The following is a 7,026-nucleotide window of genomic DNA, read 5'->3' as shown; positions in this document are numbered from 1 at the left end:
AACTCGTGGTATTTGCCCCCATACCCAACTGCAACTGGTTGTTTATATAGTTGTCAAGAATATATATGTTGAATTTACTTTGTTTTAATAGGATAACTTTCACGTAGAAGAAACAGACACGGACAGTGTAAAAGTTTCTCATATAAGATACAAAAATGTAATAATTCCTTAAGTTAGGCTTAATAGTGTAATAATTCCTTAAGTTAGGCTTAATAGTATGCTAAATAACAATTGTTAAAAAGAAGCCTTTTGAACTTACTGTAGTTTTTTTTATTTGCATAATTCATTTAAAATAGAAATATTACTTCAAAAGAATTCATAAGAATAGTTTAATAACAAAAGACACGAACTATCAAATTATTGAGTAAGAAAACAAAGTTAACCTGGTAATACAATTATTTAGAAGTGCTTTCGAAAATTTAGAATGTTTATGTTTCAATATTTTATACTCGAGTGTATTATGGTAAAAGAAACTACTAGAGATATTATGTGAAACCTTCTTTTTGTGTATGTATATCTCATCTCGGTTTCCTTTTGAAGCTTCCGCAGGCAGAGTTTTACAAGGTAGATTAGTTTTTAATATTCCAGGCGCTAGAGCCTTTAAAGCTCGCTTTGCGGAAGTACAAAGAAGTTGGATTCTGACGCAATTACAATGTTCTTCACAGTTATTTGTCAGTCAGAAGTTCATGCCAGAGGAACAACGTGTTCTGTAAAAGAAAGAGGAAAACCGTAAGATATTAAATCAGCTGACAATACAATTGGGAAACGTTAGCTTTCCCTTTCAAAACCGACGTTTCTTTGTTGCGTTTAAAACATAATGATCTGAAATATCGCTAGATGGCATATCGTCTGCTGAGGCTTATCATACAACGCAATACACCATTAACGACAGAAACTGTGATCATCTCACTTGCTAGGCCTAGATGTAGAAGCTAAAGTGTTTTAGTTCTGGGAAACTGAAGAAACAAAAAAACACCTTATCATAATGTATATATAATATATGGATGTAGAGATTTAGGGTTAAAAGACTGAAAGAATATATGTGGTGTGTAAGATAAAACTGCTCAACAAATACGTAGTTTTTATTCAAGTATTAATACATCATTCTTGTTTTTATTTATTTCTTAGAAAAATTCGCGAAAAGCTACACGAGAAATGTTTACGCCAAGCCGCATTCAAATCTAATTTGATAGTCTAGAGGGGAACAGTCGGCAGCTTACATTACTCTTGTTTAACGAAATAGTGGGATTTGACTACCAGTGTAGCATACCCAGGATTTCAGAGCCCGATTCTAGAGGTATACTAAACTCTACACTTTTCTTTATTTTTCGCGCCAAGTCCGGATGCGGATTTTTGTTTTATACGCTCTCTTTCCTGAACAGACACAGCAGTTTATTTTCTCATATTTCACAGTGTTTATAGCGATGTTTGTCTTAAAATAATCTATTGTCAAGAAAAATTTATGTCATTCGAATCAAAGAAACTTCGAGACATTATCTAAGCGTTGTTACGTATTATAATTCATTTCGAACGAGCCTCCAATTTATTATGCAACGTATTACTATTTGAAACAGCCTGAAACTGGGTTAAATTTTAACTTAGAAGTTAATTAAATGTCTAGACGTATCAAATTTATTGTATTTGTCAACAAGATTGATACACGTAATTTTCTTTCTTATTACAAATGTATTTTAATATCCAAACGATTATACAATATATAATAGCGGTTATTACAAATAATATTGAGTCTTCTATCCGATTCGGAAACTTTCTTGATAACTTATCAATGGTTCACAACGAGCTAACTAATTCTGAGTTAACGTAGATACAACCCACTTAAGTGGAAGCTAGCTAACTTTTCAATTTTTTTGAGCGAATTTTTCACAGCTTAAGTTTTACGTCTTCGCAAAAAATACTAAAGTCCGAAGCTAATATGTTGACGTTAAACAGTTTGCAATGTTCGAAATCTATAAACGTTCCTTCATGTGCAGTTTCCCGATTAATAAGCGTTAATAACAGTTTTAGCTTTCGAGTTTTGTAGTATGCCAACTGTAGCAAACCAACAATACATACTCTTTCTCTTCGCGTCGGTTTATAAGCATTAAGGCGAGATACTAGAAATTTTAGTTGGCCCAACAATGTTGTGAATTCTTACACTCAAGAATCTCTTACAAATTTAGGGAATAGGCGAGAATTTCACAATACATATTTAACAGTATAAGTTACACGCAATTTTAAATATATATTTAACTAAAACAAACAACGATATTAAAAGTGTATGAAATAGTTAACCAGTAAATAGTAGTCACAGGGTTTACTTTTAACAAAGGAGCAAACCTAAATGCATTTCATGTTGTTGTTTTTTCTTCTATATATTGAATAAAATGTTTATCCATGAGTATCCGTATGTACAATAGACGTAGCATACCGATGGTTAATATCGTATCTTACACTAGTACCAAGCCAATAACATTTGGAAAACCTAAGGGTCACAAATAAATGCAATTCCAGTTAAGCATAGCTGAAAACTTATAGGAATCAATGTAAATATTAAATGCGTAGGATTTATACGAACAAGCCAGTACTAGAACAAAAATAAAATGAACATTTTCAAGATACCTAGTGAAGCAAAACATATCTCTGGTATCAAACATGGTGGGCGTGTCAATCATTTACTTACTGTTAGTCACAAACTCAAAACGATTTTTCTGTTTTTGAAGAATATCAAAGTTTCGTTGTTGGATGAAGAATTTCATCCACGATTTCCCAGGAATCTTGACTCGCTTTCGAATAAATATAACCCACGGTTCAGAAATATTTGCAAAATATTTTAGTTGTACAAATATAACTATTAAATATCGACCCAGGTATTAAGTACACACATTTTAATAACAAAAAGAGAGAGATTGGTACAAATGGCTCTGGAAAAATGACGTAATAAAAATATAATAAAAAGAAAGAAATGTATGTAATTGGTGGGATAATTCTTAATCAATTATAATATAATTTGTTTCTTGTTTTAAATTTCGAGCAAAGCTACTCGAAGGCTATCTGCGCTAGCCGTCCCTAATTTAGCAGTGTAAGACCAGAGGGAAGGCAGCTAGTCATCACCACCCACCGCCAACTCTTGGTCTACTCTTTTACCAACGAATAGTGGAATTGACTGTCACAATATAGCGTCCTAACGGCTGAAAGAACGAGCATGTTTGGTGATTCCACCGAGGGGAATCGAACCCCTAGTTTTAGTATTGTAAGTCTATTTTACTGCTTTCTTCGATTTTGCTACTATGTTTTGACTGTTGGTTTTGACTATAGTCTTTCCCCCAAACTCCAATTTATTTACCTCTGGTAACGCTTTGTAGCTGTGTACAAAAGTTCACTTGCCTATTGGATCTTATCTATATCGTTTTTTTATAGTTTCTTTCAAATTAATCTTTGAAATTATTAATACCAGTGATATGTTCACGTCTTGGAAGATTTATCTAACAACATCAAACTCTTCTACGCTTCCAAAATAAACCGATAGTGTTAGTAAACCGATATCGGAGATAACTAATTGATTTCTTCCATAAAGGTAGCTTATCGCGACAACAGAGGTTTATTATCACCATTTTCAAATATTAGACAAAAGATAATTCGATTAGGTTTAGGTTCTACATACTCTAGTACCTGTATTGTTTATATCTGTAATATACGTTTTAATGCTGTCACTCTTAAGCATTGTACGGCTTTGTTATAACGACAAACTTACAAAGTTTACAAAGCCCGGCATGGCCAAGCGTGTTAAAGCGTGCGACTCGTCATCTGAGAGTCGCGGGTTCGCATCCCCGTCGTGCCAAACATGCTCGCCCTTTCAGCCGTGGGGGCGTTATAATGTGATGGTCAATCCCACTGTTCGTTGGTAAAAGAGTAGCCCAAGATTTGGCGGTGGGTGGTGATGACTAGCTGCTTTCCTCTAGTCTTACACTGCTAAATTAGGGACGGCTAGCACAGATAGCCCTCGAGTAGCTTTGTGCGAAATTCAAAACAATCAAAGTTTACTCCTGGCATCTTGACCAGCGTCTTTCGGACTTGCGAGGAAATGTTGGGATACTATTAACTAGAAAAAACTCCCCAGTGGCTCAGCGGTATGTCTGCGGATTTACAACACTATAAACCTAGTTTAGATACCAGTGGTGGACAGAGCACAGATAGCCCATTGTGTAGCTTTGTGCTTAATTCAAAACAACACCAACTCGAGGAAAAAAAACCGCTTCAATTGCAAAAATCGCCCGCTGCTACAGCTGTAACTCTACAACCTTAGAACGCTTAAATCTGGGGTTCGATTCCCCGTATTGGACATAGAAAATAGTTCACTGTGGGCTTATTCTGAAGCAATTTTATTTTATCCGTTTTAACGTTTTTGGGTTAGTCAAAATACCAGACTTTCTGTTACCGTTTCACTGAACCTTTATCAAGAGATACAGATCCATTTGTCGATAAATTATTTATCGTATAAGCAACTATAAAATAATGTCACGTAAGTTCGTCTTTACCAATCTTTCATGGATTCGAAATCAAACGTTTTAATTTAACTAATACCGACGTCTTACGATTGGTTTATTTCGAATTTCGCGCAAAGCTACAGGAAGGCTATAGAGGGAAGGAAGCTAGTCATCACCACCCACCGCCAACTCTTTGGATACTCTTTTACCAACGAATAGTGGGATTTACCGTCACTTATAACGCCCCCACGGTTGAAAGGACGAGCATGTTTGGTGCGACCGGGATTCGAACCCGCGACCTTCAGATTACGAGTCGAGTGCCTTAACCACCTGGCCATGCCGAGCCTATGTCTTACAAATACTAAACATTTGGTTTGTAGCAGAAAGACATTACATTACTCAAACGATCCCATGATAGACGCACGAACCACCAGGCCACGCCCGGGCTTTACTCTCTTCCTTGTTTTTTGTTACTTTATTTCTGTGTCAAATTACTTTCTTTTAAATATAAAATTATGCACAATGAGGTACAATCTGTTATCATAAGTGTGTTTAGGTGTGTGTGTGTGTGTGTGTTTTTTTCACAGCAAAGCCACATCGGGCTATTTGCTGAGCCCACCGAGGGGAATCGAGCTCCTGATTTTAGCGTTGTAAATCCGTAGACTTACCGGTGTACTAGCGGAGGGCTATCTGGTATCATCATTTTTATTTCTGTCATTTTCGTATTCGAAAACACAAAATAAACAAAACGAACGGCCCACCCTCTAGTACAGCGGTAAGTCTACGGATTTACAACGCTAAAATAAAGGGTTCGCTTACCCTCGGTGGATTCAGCAGATACCCCGATGTGGCTTTGCTATAAGAAAAAACACAAAATAAACAAAACGAACTTTTCCAGACAAAAAAAACAAATGTTTCTAACCATTTTTTCCATCACGCGTATATACGAAAGTCTGGGATAATTTTATTTATTTTTGCTTTAAAGTGACGTTACATAAAGGCAATCAGTATAAAATTAATGCTCTGGACAATAAATTAAATATTTTTAACCTTTGATACAATAACACAAACGTTCCTGTGAGGAAACGTTTCATTTTTTCGAACAAAATCTCCATCTAAACATATGCACTTCTAGTCTATGTGTAACGGCACTTAATATTGTGATAAGTTGTACGTACAAAATAAACCTCAGAACTTTAGGGATAGTATGGTCCATATTAAACGCAATGAATACTTTATATATTGTCTACAACAGAGTACCCAATTCTGCTAATAGATTGGTAACAAACACAATATCTTTTCCCTGTATGACGCAGTGCTTTGTTAATTAACAACGTGTTTTTCGTATCGATCTTAAAAGTACTGTGATATAATTAATTGAGAATGGGCCGAATCATGTTTGAAACTGTGTATCTCAAAGAACAATACCAGCTTTCATTAAATCTCTCTCAAACGGCTTTCGCTTATCTCTGTATTTCATAAGACTAGATGAATTACATACAACCGCCCAATTCGAAAATCTGAGATCGGATACAAAGTAAAATTTCTTAACGGTTCGGTCTATGGAGTATCACACTTATGATTGGTTTGATTCGGTTTGTTACTCAGTAGCGCCGCCTTTAAGTTTAAATTTGCAGCATAAAAAAAAAATCAAAGAACACAAGCGAGCGTAAAATTAATTACGAGCAAAATTCAGGCACTTGATTTGTGATAAAAATTATTGGCACACACACGAGAGAATTATTAACTGTTTTGAGTTTACTTTTGTTAATAATAAATAAACTAGACATTTAATTTGCGACTCGAGCAGTCTTTCGAAGTTTCCATTGCTATATATTTAAACATTTGTAGAAAATTCCATCCAATTACAGCTTCTTTTACATTATTCAAATTCATCCTAAGTGATATTTAAATATTTACACTTTGACTGCATAAAGCAACGAACGTAAGAGGAGTTGAAAATTATGTTAGACTCGTATTAAGCGAATGCTAAAATTGTTCAACGCCTTACGAAAAAAAAAAAAAAAAACCCTCAATATGTGATAGATTTCGTACTGAGAACATGAGCTATGGTATTTTTCGTTTTGTTTATTTGACACAAATATTAGATTGTTATAACTTTAAACTATGTGTGTTGATTAAAAAAAACAGTGAATGAAATATTCAAACTTCTCGCATCCTTCGAATTATTCGACAAACCATGAGTAATATCATTGAAAATTAATGTTAACCTGAAGATAACCTCAGAAGGTCGAAACTTTATTCCCCACTTTCTTTTAATTAATTTTATTTATTCTGAAGACGGCTTGTATGGATATTAATGAACCATATACTGTGAGGCCACGTCTTATCTCCATAGAATGTCTTGGCGAACTCATGTCAAGACCAGGTCGTTTCTGTAGAATGTGGTAAACTTGCGGCGAGACAAGGCCATTCCATGGGATGTTACGGTACATAGTGAGGCCACGTCTTATTTCCATAGAATGTCTTGGCGAACTCATGTCAAGACCAGGTCATTTCTGTAGAATGTGGTAAACTTGCG

Source organism: Tachypleus tridentatus, chromosome 8 (assembly GCF_004210375.1).
Source record: "Tachypleus tridentatus isolate NWPU-2018 chromosome 8, ASM421037v1, whole genome shotgun sequence".
NCBI classification, from domain to species: domain Eukaryota; kingdom Metazoa; phylum Arthropoda; class Merostomata; order Xiphosura; family Limulidae; genus Tachypleus; species Tachypleus tridentatus.
The sequence above is the reverse complement of the archived record's forward strand: the minus strand, read 5'-3'. Positions refer to the sequence as shown.